General features: G+C 47.3%; 1 pseudogene; it reads left to right on the top strand.

Moving 5' to 3' along the window:
- The first annotated feature begins 12134 nt into the window (after positions 1 to 12134).
- Positions 12135 to 13571, top strand: LOC119333645 (annotated as a pseudogene).
- The last annotated feature ends 682 nt before the right edge of the window (positions 13572 to 14253 follow it).

The following is a 14253-nucleotide window of genomic DNA, read 5'->3' on the forward strand; positions in this document are numbered from 1 at the left end:
TGATCTAATTAAAATATTATTTGTTAATGAGTTTTTCTATTTATTTAATTTTTTATATATTTTGAGTTTATATAAATGTTAGATTAATGTCGAATGTTAGATGAATTAGATAGAAAAGTTAAATATATAGTAATGTCAATTGAATATATAGTTAGATATATTAATGTCAAATGTTAGATGAATATATATTTGGCTAGATATAGGTGTTTAATGTTTCACCTATATGAACATAGGAAATGTCATCTGACGACGAAAAAGATTTTATTTTGTCCGAACACTGTGAAGACCAGCACGGCCTGTGCGACCAAAATTTTCTTGTTGATGGTAGGCGCTTCAGCATCAAGCTGGATGAGACATTCGAAGTTGATACAGTAAGTCACTTTGTCAATTATTATTTGAATGCAAAATTTATGCTTCATTTGCTTCAACTTATAATTTTAAATTTTCACTATTCTACTAGCGCATCCCCTGCCATGCAAGAATTTTTGTCTTGGATAAGATAGGTTTTAGTGCTATAGATGATATAGAGGTAAAGAGAGTTTACTTGAAGACGGAGCATGGGTATACTTTCAACGTCAAATTATATAATGGAGACACATACACCCATTTTGAATGCAAAACTTGGCAAGCACTATGCAAGGCTTATGCATTTGAGCCTGATATGGTTATCACCTTTGATATTCGTCCGGAAGATGATATTGAAGGTAATATAGATATCTGGGTCGATGTGCAAACGCCTCCAATTCTACCATTTGGTGAGTTTTTCTCAACCATGCATGCATATGTTTATGTCTTTCATACAGTTTATTCAAAAATAGTTGACAACTAATTTGTATTGTCAGCTTATTTCGGTTCAAGAAAACATGTCCGGCGCTTGGTAGACAGGACCTACTACTGCCCCGGGGCTCAACTAAACTACGAGGAGATAAGTCATTATGTTTCATGGCTTGAGGATCTTAATACTGTCAAGACAAATTTTTTTCCTAAACTTAGAAATGTTAGTACTCAAAACGTGCGACCAATGGTGATCGTATTGAACTACGGTCACATCTATAATCAAAAGATGGTAAGATTTTAAATATTTGTCCTTAATTAGTGCATCTTTTGCATACATTATTTTTGAAGCTAAACTTTCATTGCTTAGTATATTAATTACTATACGATGTTGTTCAACAGGGACTTCCGATGACAGTTGTGCCTCAGTGGATCGAGACAAAAGGTCGCATGTCAATGATTAGCTTACGACCAAGATTTCCTACATTGCACATGAGTGCATTCAGGATTTTTGAAAGCGAAGAATGCTTAATAGTGAAAGATTGGAGAAAAATTGTTAACGATCGCAGAGAGGTACTAGGGGCAGTAAGGTGAAGCGCAACCCAAAATTAGGAGACAGATTCATCTGCATGCTCCAGTATGATGAATCAGGAGAGCTATACATGTTCTATGCTATTCTACCTGAGAGGGAGCAGCAGGATCAGTAGCTACTAGTTCATGCTCTTAATTAGTACTTGTCTCATGTCTGTGTCCTGAACTTCGATCTTGGTGACGATTATGTTGAACTTGATGATATCTTTGCTTCTGTTACAAAGTGAATGTTTCCTCTTTAAGCTAGCCAGCGTTGATGATGATTAGATAGCTAGCGCGGTAATGACTATGATGATTAAATAGTGGTAGTTAGACGACTACGATGATTTTTAGCTAGCTAGAGTTTATTTATTTATTAATATGCGATGATGATGATGATGATGATGACTACAACTCATTATAACGTAAAACAATCCTAAATTAAATTGATAACACAAATTTAATTGAAAAATACAAAATAAAACAAAAACGCACAACCATTTAGTACCGGTTGGTGTTACCAACCGGTACTAAAGGGCTCCCGGCCCCCGGAGCTGGCTCGTGCCACGTGGTTCCCCTTTAGCATCGGTTCGTGCTGAACCGGTACTAAAGGGGGGGGGGGCCTTTAGTGCCGAAACGTTAGTGCCAGTTCCATAACCGGCACTAAAGGCCCTTACAAACCGGTACTAATGGCCCGTTTTCTACTAGTGGGTGCTGCCCTGCGTGTTGGGCGGCCGCAGGTGGCCTCGGCGGCAGCTGGCGGGGGACTCCATGGTGGTGTGCTGTTGTGCGGATGGCCCAGATCCGCGGCGCCGATGTGGAGGGAGATGGGCTGCAGTGGTTTCTGCACCGGTGGTGGTTGGCGGCGGCGTGCTGCTCTGCGTGCTTGGTCATGTGGCTTGGACGATGACGGCCGGCTTGATGCCGGAGACGGCTTGCTGGGCACTACGGTGAGAATGGATTTGGTGAGCTCCGGGCGAAAGCCTAGCTCGACCTCGGTCGTTGTCGACGTCGACGACGTCCTAGGACGTTGTTCCCTCCTTGGAGGTGTTGTCGTGGAGCCCCTTCACCACCATTGTCGCCTCGGTCTCGGGCTCTCCAGGTGAAAACCTAAGTTTCGACCTTTGGTCGGAGCGGGCGTCGGCGGCATACTTGTCGCTTCCCTCTTGGGGGCGACACCTTGGAGGTATGGTCCTTCGTCAGTTCGCGGTGGCTCGGGTGGCTTTGCGGGTTCATCGCCGGCCAGGCGTGTGCGCGGCCTCGGGGCCGGTGAGGATGTCGGAGCGGCGGCTCCGGAAAGCTATGTTGTGGAGTGTCAGATCTGGTCGCGTGGGCGGCAATGTCGTCAGCTCAGGCAGAGCGCGGCCTCGGGGTCGGCGGGGAAGTCGGAGCGGCGGCTCCGGAGAGCACCTCTGTGCTGTGGATTGTCGGTTTTGGTCGTGTGGACGACAGAGTCGCCGACTCGTGTGGAGTGCAGCCTCGGGGCCGACGTGTGTGAGTTTATGTCGTTTGTAAGCTGGAGTGACGGCTCCAGTTCGTGTGGTGGAGTGGCAACTTTGGTCGTTTGGGCGACAGGGAAGTCGACTCGTTAGGTACGCAACCTCGGGGCTGGTGTGTATCGATGTATCGGTTTTCGGCCAGTTTTCCTAATAATCTGGCCAATTCACTTCTTCTTAATGCAAAGGCAGAGCTCCTGCTGTTTTCTTGAAAAAAAAACTCCAGAAAATGAAAAACTTATTGGAAACCCAAACAACTTGGCATGGTGCTTTGAATTGGTTGTAAAAGGCCATGAAAAAATTAGAGTCATTTCAAGGATGTCGAGAAATTACGTGCTCTCACATGGAGCCTTCTCGCATACCCGAACACCCCCCGTTCAACATCGTTTATTTGGACATCCTTAAATAACGTGCTCTCAGATAGAACCTTCGGCCCTTTTTCACGTGAAAAACTCCAGAAAATGCATAATTTTCCAAAAACCAAAAGTACTTGGCACGGTGCCTTCAATTTTTCGAAAACGCAATGGAATTTTTTTGAAGCCATTAGACGGATGTCGAGGAATAACGTGCTCTCAGACGGAACCTTCTAGCCTACCCAAACACCCTCCGTTCAACATGCTCTATATTTGGACATCCTTGAAATGACTCTAGCTTCTCCAAGTTGGCGGGCATGCCCATTGTAGTCATCCATGTCAGATTTGAACGATTTTCGACACCGTATGCGAGTAGCGACACGTCCAACCATTTATCAACTTTTTCGCCGGAAAAACTCCGAAAAATGCAAAATTGTCGAAAACCCAAACAACTTGGCATGGTGCCTTGAATTTTTCATACACAACCATGGAAATAGTTGGAGCCATTTCAAAGATATCCAAAAACAACATGCTCTCAGATATAACCTTCTAACCTACCCGAGCACCCTCCCTTCAACATGGTTTATTTCTGGACATCCTTGAAATGATTTCAACTTTTGCAATCAGGTGGGCATGCGCATGTAGGCATCCATATCAGGTTTGAACAATTTCCAACAACGTATGCAAGTCATGACACATCCGGCCATTTATCAGTCTTTTTTCACCAGGAAAACTCCAAAAATGCATAATTTCCAAAAACCAAAACAATGCCTTCAATTTGTCAACAAGGTCATGCAAAAAAATGGATCTATTTAACGGATGTCGAGAAATAACATGCTTTCAAACAGAGCCTTTTGGCCTAGCCAAACACCTGTGTTGCACATGGTGTTTTTGAACATTCTTGAAATGAACCCTAATTTTGCAAGAACGTGGGCATGTCCATGGTAGATATCAATGTTAGGTTTTATGGAAAAAAGTATTTAAAATGATAATTTAAACAGTAAATGTTTTAAAAGCATTTAAAATAACAATTTCAAACCATAATTTAGAAAACTTAGGCCCCGTTTGATAGCAAAGTATTTTTAAAGTATTCTGACAGTACTGCAGTTTTTCTAAATACTAAAGTTTTAATTACTGTAGGTGTTTGGTTACCCATAAAAATTGCCGTATTAATACTACGGTATTTTCATAATCACAGTATATTCTCTGTTTTTAAAAAAGAACTCCAGACCTCTTTTTTTTTCTAAACTGAACAGGGAAAAGAAACGGGTGTCCTTATCTTCTTCGCTTCACACCGCCGTCGTCCCATCGTCTCTGGAGATTTTCTTTGCCGACCATGGACAAACGAAGAGACAGCCAAGGAAAGAAAGTATGCTGGTCTTAATCTAATTGCCCCCCTCCCGTTCCTCTACGTCAGCTGGGAAGTTGGGCAACACGCTGACCTTGGTAACCCACAATATAAGCTAGCATAAGGGTTCTGATCCAGTTCACCATGCATGATTTAGCCATAAGTCATAAGTGCGCTTCCGCGTGCAGAGGTAGCTAGCCATGGGTTACTCACATGGCTACGTACCTTGCCGACTATGCTCATGGATGCAGGGCCGCAGAACGGCGCTGGAACGTCGGTGATGCAGAAGAAGGCCAAGCCATCTAGTCATGCTACAAGCCACGTGATGGCCGTGCAGTGCTGTTCAATTTGTGCATGCGGATGGTGTCAGAGATATATTTGATAATAGAGATTGCCCGAGATTAGATAGAGTTATTTTCATCTTATCTCTAGGAGGTGTCTTGTCCTTCAAATCTTATACGGAGCCCCTGCGTCGCTCCGCACGAGCGACACGGACGGCGATCCAGGCTCCCTTCGGCAGCCGGCCCCTTCGTCGTCTCCCTCCTCGCCGCCGCCGGGACGCGTCGCCGGGCAAAGCCCGTGTGGCAGAGGCGGCGGCGGGGCTTCTTCTCCAGGGTGCGGACGGCCCGCGGCTGGCTCGTGCGGCGCCGGCGCGTGGTCGTCGCGAGCTCTGCACCGGCGGGCTGGAGCTTCTCCCCTCCGGCGGGAGCGGCGGATCCGGGGCCCTCACGCCCGGATCTGGTGGTGTGCGGGCGGAGCGCGCAGGGAGGCCGCTGCGGGGGCGCGGGCGTTCAGGGAGGCCACGGCGACGGCGCATGCGTGGATGGAGTGTGGTGGGCATGGAGCTCGGGCGTGATGACGAGGCGTGCAGCCAGCAACGGGTCCGAGGCAACATGCAGCAGGCGCGACAGATCTGGTCCCTGCAGGTGCTTGGCATGCGTGGTGCTCGCCGGTGCCCCTGAGTTTGGCTGTGGCTCGGAACCTTGGTGGTTTCTGGCCTCGGGCAGCGCTCATCTGTTCTCGGCATGGTGCTCGACATGGAATGGTGGCTCGCTGCGTCCGGCGGTCATGGGTCCGGTCGGCCGCTGATGGTTCTGGTGCCTGCTGATGGAGTTTGGCTGCTGATGGAGATGCAGCGAGGGAAGGTGGGCTGCCGGATTGGCTGTCGACCGGAGGATTACGAGGGCTGGGTGAAAACCCGTCTCTGGCCATGGCCGGAGCCTGTGACGGTGGCGTCTGTGGACGCCGTAACCTTCTTGAAGGCGTCGACAGGATGCTCTCTCTTCCTCTGCGAGGGACAATTCCGGGGGAAACCCCAGACCCGGAGGGTCGGTCGTTGGCGGCGTGTTGGCGTCGTTTCCCTCTTGAGGGCATCGATTTTGGAGTTCAATCCGGTCAGAGGGACCAGCTGGTGTGTTGGGAGGTTGGTGGTATGCGTTGGTGTGGCGTCGAGACTTCTGTGGCAACGATGATAGTGCAAGTGAAGTCGGAGACATTGCAGTGGTAGTCGACTCTTCTTCGGCGTGTTCCTGGGATTACCTCGGTTTGGTTGTTGTGGTGAAGTCGGAGCTGCGGCGGCAGGCCCCCTGTGGCAACGATGACAGGCAGCATGTGGTCCGTTCGGTGGTCTTCCACGACGCCAGTCTTGCATAGTTCTCCTTTGGATCTTTGCTTCAGAGTTGGAGCTGCGTAGCCCTCGATGCGGGTGGTTGAGTTCTGGCATGGATCTTCATGTTTTCCTACTCAGCCTCTGCGGTGAGTGTTGGTTCGATGTTCGTCCACGGAGAAGTCGGAGTCGCTTGCTCGGGGATTAGGGATGGCGATGACGCCTGTTTTGGGGAGAAGTGATGACGATGACGCGTGTGTGCTAGCTTCACAAGGCACTCTTTGTAAAGGTGTGCGTGGGATATCTTGGTGTGCCGCTCAGCGGTTTGTGACGGTTTTCGCCCGGTTTTCCGTTGATTAACTGGGCAATTCTCTTCTACTTAATTAATGGATGAGGCAAATCTTTTGCCTTCATTTCAAAAAAAATCTTATACTCAATATATACTCGCCCTCGAGGCTCAATAATATATCCATCATATTCTGCAACAATCTCTCTCTCCCTTCTAACATGGTATCAGCCTAATTGATCTAACCCTAACCGCCGCCCACCACTTCCGCCCCCCGCGCTGCCTCTGGGGCGGTCGGCCTCCATGACCACTTCCGGGGGCCGGGACGCCCGTACCTAGGGTTCGTCCGTCGGTCGTGTCTACCGGCTGCCCTAGAAAGTCCTTTTTTCGATCCTTTGATTCGGGCTTTTCTCTCTCTCTCTCTCGCTGGTCGTTTTGATCGGCGTCTACTTTTTGGTTTTCCAATCTATATTTGATCGGTTTGCGTTGCTCGTCGCCATCATCGACCCTCACGCGCCACTACTCCAACACCAGCGTCGACTACATCGACCACTTCATCAACTGTGCGCCGATGCGGCCAGCTCCGCCGTCACCGCGCGTGATTCTCCACCGATGGCCGTCGCCTTCATCGATCTGGAATCCTCCGTCAACCCCGTCTTCGACAAGCTCGGCTGCATCACGCTTGACCCGAGCGCTGGCTGCTGATCTACGCCGTGTGGCCTCATGCACGCGTTGGATACAACGGCCTAGGCCCTCACGTCAGTGCTGTGTGGGTCTTCCCACGTCCACAAAGAGGCATGCATCCGTGTTGTTGGCCGGTCACGCCAATGCTTGGTCTCCTGGCTCAGACTCGTGCGCGTCATCCTGCATAGCGCATGTCCACGCTGGACCAATCATCGGCTCCTGTTACATCCGACGACAATGCACGGCAAGCAGCTCCTGCAACCTAGCGGGCGTTTGGACTGATCATCCGAGTGAACGCGATTCACTCCATCCACGCCGCGCGGTCGATTTGATCAATCGTTCTGCGCGCGCCTCCACGGGATTTTCGTAAAGATTATCATCGAGCATGCGCATCTCTTCATCGATTGAGCATTGGACTGTCACTGTGTCGTCCCGTCAGGCCGTAGTGCCGCCGCCCCGTGGTTCTCGTGGCTGCATCGACTCGCGTGTCGCCGCTGCGTCCTGCTACGTCGCCTCTTTGGGCTGTAGTGCCGCGATACGTAGTCCCCGCCGCCGCCCGAGACCGTATCCGTGGTTGCACCGACCCGCGCTTCACCGCTGCGCCGTCTCTTCGGGCTATCGTGTCGCGGCCCGCGGTCTCCGCCACTGCCCCGAGGTCTTTCCGCCGTTGCCCCGACCTACCCGCCGCCGTTGCGTCTTCCCTTCGGGCCGTAGCGTCGCGGCCCACGGTCCACTCCGCCGTTATCGCACATCGACCTTCCGTGGTATGCGCCGCAACATCTTCCTCGGCGCGGGAACGCCATCGTCTGTGCCGGTCTTCATCACGTTGGCGGATTCCTCATCTACTTCGAGCACCGCCGCCGCGCTACTAACACCGCCGCCGCCGTCAGGCCGCAACCGCCGCTCTTCTTCGGCCGCCGCCGCCGCCCGTCCACCCCCTTCGTCTTCGTCCAGCACCGGCCCATCATCAACGTCGCCGTCATCTACCCCGACCACTTCGTCTACTCCGACCATCGTTGGTGACATCGGCCCCCACACCGATTGGTGCCACAACCGTCGTCGAGTCTTCTCCTCTGCTGGCCCTCCGACTCCTTGACATGGCGTACAGCTCGTGCAGGTCCCTCGTCTACGCATGCCCGGTGCTGGCAACACCGATGCGTGCCTTCATCCATGACGTGTCCCCGGGCTGGCAAGCCTGGTGCGGCGCTTCGTCAACTTCGTCTTCGTCCGTCTACGCATGCCCGATGCTGGCAACACTGACGCGTGCCTTCGTCCATGATGTGTCCCCGGGCTTGGCAAACCCGCTGCGACGCGTCGTTAACAATGTCTTCTTCCCGACGCACCACTTCTTCGACACCACTGCACCCATGACTAACTCGGCGTCTCCTTGCACCCGCGGCCCAATGGCGACGCCCTCAACACCGGCTACTCCGACTCGACATCGACCATGGCGTTCTTCGCACGGCTACCTCGACCACGGCTACACCCTCCTATGCTCTCGGCTACCTCGACATCGGCACAAAGGGTTATCATCTGTTTGAGCAACTCGTCGGCTTCCTCTATAGTCAACGTGTCCGCAACGCGACACCGTCCGCGACGCTCTCGCTACGATTGCGGGGGGGATGTCAGCCCGTCGGCTGCTATTCTCTCCAGTCTGACCGTCTGCGACGCTCCTGTTGTTCGCAACGCTACCGCTACGACTGCGGGGGATGTTAGAGATATATTTGGTAGTAGAGATTGCCCGGGTTTAGATAGATTTATTTTCATCTTATCTCTAGGAGGTGTCTTGCCCTCCAAGTCTTGTACTCAATATATACTCACCCTCGAGGCTCAATAATATATCCATCATATTCTGTAACAATCTCTCTCTCCCTTCTAACAGATGGTAAATATGCATGGCTGATCGGTTGCATGAAAGGTCAAAGCTAGCTAAAACCAATTTCACATTGCTGCATACGGCACTAGCCAAACATGTCACTGTATTGTCAATACTCTAAAATAGTTTGGTATGCGAAAACCATGGTATCTTACACCAACAGGTTAAAATACTACAGTTTTTCAATACTTCGATTTTTTACTTTACTTTGCTACCAAACACGGCCTTACTTAAAAAATTTATTTTAGTATTCAAAAAATTCTTTCAAATATTTGTACGTAATTAAAAAATAATAATAAACTCAAAAGGGAGAAACCTGAATTAACCACAAAAGGAGAAGAAAACGAAAAATAGAAAGAAAAAAAAAACGCTCAGGCCGGCCAAGCGCTCGCAGATTTGCAAAAAGTTCAACGATTCAAAAAAAAATGTCCCTGTTTGCAAAATATGTTCACAAATTCATAGTTGTCACAAATTTAAAAACTTTCCGGGGAGGTTCAAATAATGTTTGTGCTTCCAATTTTTTTCTGGAATTTAAAAAATGTTCCTGTTTTCAAATCTATTCTACATAAATATATAAAATGTTCTTGGAAATTCAAAATTTTATGGAAAAAGCTATTCTACACAAATACATAAAATGTTCCGGCAAAATCTATTCTACAGACATAATGTCAATATTTTTATTTTCATAATTTAAAATTTGTTAATGTTTTATAAAAAATAAAAAAAATCAAAAACTGTTTGGGATTAAAAATTTATTTGCTTTTTTCAAACAATATTCATGTTTTGTCATTCTTAGCAATATGAAGACACGGAGATTTTATTTGGAATTTATGTACAATTTATTAAAATACAAATATTTCTTTTTTGAATTTTTTTTGAAAGGCCAAACATATTTCAAAATGATTAAAAATTTACAAAGCATGATCATATTCTGGAGAAAAAGAAACAAAAAAATTGAAAAGAACCAAAATACAAATAGAAAAAGGTAAAGGACGCAGGCTTTCTGGAAAAACAAAATCAATAATCTGAAAAAATATTCACGAATTTGAAAAATAGTTCCTGGATTTGAAAAACAATTATGGGTTTTGCAAAAAAGTTGCAAATATACTGAAAAAGTTCATGGATTTGAAAAGAGTTCACTAAAGTTTCAGCACAAAACTGAAAAAAAAGTTCATGGAGTTGAAAAATATTCACGTATTTGAGAAAAGTTTTGAATATTTTTTGGAAAATTTGCGCATTTGAAAAAAATCAAACAAAAAGATAAGATAAATATAAATAATATAATATAAAAACTTGAGTAAAAACAAAGCAAAACCGGCCAAAACTGCTCGATAGAAAAGGAAAACCAGAATCTTTCTTTTAAGCGTTATATTTGACATACTACAAAAAGATGGAAAAAGAAGAACTTTGACATAGGAGGTGAGGTATCCCACGTGTTTAACATGTCGGGTTATGAACCGTGAGGTTCTGAGTTTGAGGCTGACATAAAGCGCTTATTTTTTGAATGGCGCAAAAGAAATTGGGCCCAGCCCACCCCGGGGGGGGGGGGGGTACAACGAAGTAAATAAAGGGAAATAAAAAAACAAAACCAAAGAAAAAAAATGCCAAACATAATAAAAAGAAGAAAGACTGAGAAGATGCAAATCAAGAATAATAAAATAAGTAACGAGGCACAACAAGTCAGCTGTCCTAGTTCGTTAAAGCTGGTGGAAGTAAACTAGGTGCTTAGGAGTTCAAATCCTACCTCTCGCACCTACTTTTTGAAGGGGCATGCTACGCGTCGGCTGGCGGATCTTGTGCCAACCTCATCCTTACAATTACAACAACGACTGTGTTGCAGAACCTTCTGCAACAGAGGTCATGTTCAGAAACTTTTGCAATAAAACTCATGTTGCAGAAACTTCTGTAACAGATGTCTTGTTGCGGATTTTTTTCCCTAACAATTTTTTTTTTGCAGAATTCTTTTGCAACATAGGTTCTGTTGCAGAATCTCATTGTAACACATCACTTGTTGCAAAGCACCTTCGGTGAGTTCAAGGTGACAGTTCACAGCACTAAACACACTATGCTTAGGAGAAAAGATTGAGTGTGCACCCAGGAAGGAACGTGGCAAGTGGAGCACGGGGCGGATGCAGCCGAGTGATCCGCCGGCTGATTGGTAACATTTTCCTCTTTTGAAGCAAAGCTCGGTTTCTTAACGGTAAGATTTCTTTTCTTCATGCCTTAGTTTGGAGTAAAATACATGGTTGGTACAGAAAGTGGCCGTGGAAGTTCAGTTCATGCATCAACTTATTCTAGCATTTCCGGAACATATATATGGATGATGAGGAAATGTAAGAGGAATTCAGTCTGTTGACTCGACACCATTTCAAGGCAATACCCCGCCATTATCTTCTTCTGATCTAAATTCAAATGTACCAATTTTTACTTTGGTTCTACTTTGTCTGACGAAAATTATGCTTATTTACCAATAAGACCGAACAAGTCCTCATGCGAAACACAGTTTCTTATGAGCATTAGCGTTTTCCTGTTCAAGTATGACCGGTATAAGGTGCTGTTTTGAAGAGCCCCTTTGCAACTGTTACTGAGAAGGTGACACCCAACATCGAGGACAACGTTGAGCCGCTACAAAGACTCAAGACAGATCACAACGTAACGCAGCGATGGCTCCAACTAGGGCGGAGGTTAACAACAAAACCGGAGAGAACCCCGTCCGTGGGAAGGGCGAGGACAACCGGCAGCGCGGCCGACGAGCTGACGGCGGTGCGCAGCGGCGTGGAGGAGGTCTGATGGCCATAGGAGGGGAAAGAGGGCATGCAGAGATGAGCAGCTGGCCAGTGAACGACGACGTCCCGTCCATGACAAGCCCGATTTTAATTTGTTTTGCTGGTCAATCCGTGTCCGGCAGTGCTGTGGATCCGACTCTGATCGAGGCTGGCCGCAAGCCCGATTTCAACTTGTTTTGCTGGTCGATGATTCCATAAATTGAAGAGAGGGCCAGGCCATGATGTACGAGCATCGCAGCCAAGCGCTTTGAGTACCTGGTTCTTCGTTGGCGAAAGAGTAGAGCGGCTGGGTGATCCTCGGGCCACCAGTAGTAGAACGATCCGCCTCCGCAACGCAAAAGCACCGCCGGGATCGATGAAGCTTCTTCCGGCCGCCCTCGGCCTCGTCCTCCTCCTGCTCGTTCTGAATCCCAATGGCGTGGAGGCCCGGCCAGCCCCGGCCGTCGGCCATCAGAAGAAGGCCTCGAGCGCCACCTTCTTCGTCTTCGGGGATGACTTCGCCGACAACGGGAACCTCCCTCTGACCGACCCAGTCACCGAGATGTCGCGGCAATGGGCCTACCCCTACGGGCCGATGGGTTTCCGCGGCCTAATACTCCGTCCGGCCGTTTCTCAAACTACAGAATCCAGTCGGATTTCATCGGTAAGTACTACTATGTTGTAATGTTACCCTAAAAAGGTACTCTGTTATATTTTAATCTCATGTTATACTGTAATCCATGGTGCATCACAATTAACCCTACTCGTTTGTTTTATTAATAACTTGCAGCGACAATGCTGGGATTGGAGGAAGCCCCTCCGGCGCATGCCCGCACGGCAAAGAAAACCTGTGACCCATCGGGCATGACCTTTGCTACCGGTGGTGCAAGCGTGTTGGACAGTAAATCGCACGAGGTCCCCGCCCTCGCCAAGCAGGTCGACACTTTTAAGAAGATGGTCAAGGACGGGACCATCACGGAGAATCAACTAAGTCGCTCTGTAGCGCTCGTGGCCTTCTCCAATAATGACTATGCAGGCACCAGCGTCATTGGCCTAAGTAGCCCCAGCAATGTGAGTATCATATCCGCACAATGTATATATGCATACACGAATTTGAACTAATTTGTTTGTGCATCTTACTAACTCATAATTTCCATATATGCAATGTAGATTAATGCTTATATTGGGAAGGTGACAAAAGAGATTGCAACTAATGTGGATCAATTGTTGAAGCTTGGGGTGACAAAGGTTCTTGTCAATAACTTGCACCCTATCGGTTGCATGCCATCACACACCCGAACCAACAACTACACGACGTGTGATATTTTTGGAAACTTGGGTGCATCCATTCACAACGACAATCTGAAACAAATTATGACATCAAGAAAGAATGTCTACATCATCGACGTGTACACCGCCTTTGTCAATATTGTAGATCATGGGGCAGGTATGTATCTACATGCATTCAAAAGCGTCTCATTATTTTATAATTATCTTAATCTAATTAGATGGGTTTGATTGTGTACATGAAATACTTTATCTGAACATTTTAAATTTCATGTGCATTAATGTAGGTAAAGGCTCGGAGTTGTCCAAACAATTTAAGCGCAAACTATCGCCGTGCTGCGAGAGTTTGAATTCGAATGGTTACTGCGGACAGCAGGACGAGTCATCCGCGGAGCTTCTTTACACTGTGTGTGACAACTCAAGCAAATTCTTCTATTGGGACGACATGCACCCAACACACGCAGGATGGGAAGCTGTCATGAAACAATTGGAAAAACCCTTGAAGAAGTTTGTAGATCAACACTAGGTAGCCAGGTTTCATATGTCGTTGTAGCGATTTTCATGCATGATGACAATATTCTGATCTTATTTGTTCGATAGTTTTATAAGCATTTCAAAGACTGTACTTTCTGGATTTGAGTCTTCTTTTGTAGAAACTATACTCATAAGAAGTAATTATTGTATTCCATATGGCACATCTACAATAAAGATGTGTCCTAGCTATACAAACCGAGTGCTTACCTATATGCGGTTCAATAAGGTCGAGGCAATTTCACGCCGGTTGATTTTTTGTTGTCTGACATGGTCTACCGGGTCGGCGTGTTCTAGGGATGACAGGTATCTTGTCTCTGAACTCAGGATTAAGATAATTTTACCCATGGATGGGTATCTGTGGTACCCGACCCGAAGTATGGTTTAGATAAGTTTTTATGTTCATGTACAACGCTCAAACCCGATCAACAACTCTATACCCGCGCAACCAGACCCGATAGTCTGACTCGCAGGGTCCATAACTTTTTTTCCCAACAACCCATAGCAGTTCACTAACCTATCGCCTTTCCATAGTGGCCTTTTTCCTCGCAGCAGTTCACTAACCCCTGACTGATGGCTACATGCGGTTGATTCGATTAGTATATCCATTGTATGGGCTTGTTTTCTAGCTGCCACCTTCCGATCCTACGAGCCTACGTACGCGACATTGATGCCTG

Source organism: Triticum dicoccoides, chromosome 7A (assembly GCF_002162155.2).
Source record: "Triticum dicoccoides isolate Atlit2015 ecotype Zavitan chromosome 7A, WEW_v2.0, whole genome shotgun sequence".
Taxonomy (NCBI): domain Eukaryota; kingdom Viridiplantae; phylum Streptophyta; class Magnoliopsida; order Poales; family Poaceae; genus Triticum; species Triticum dicoccoides.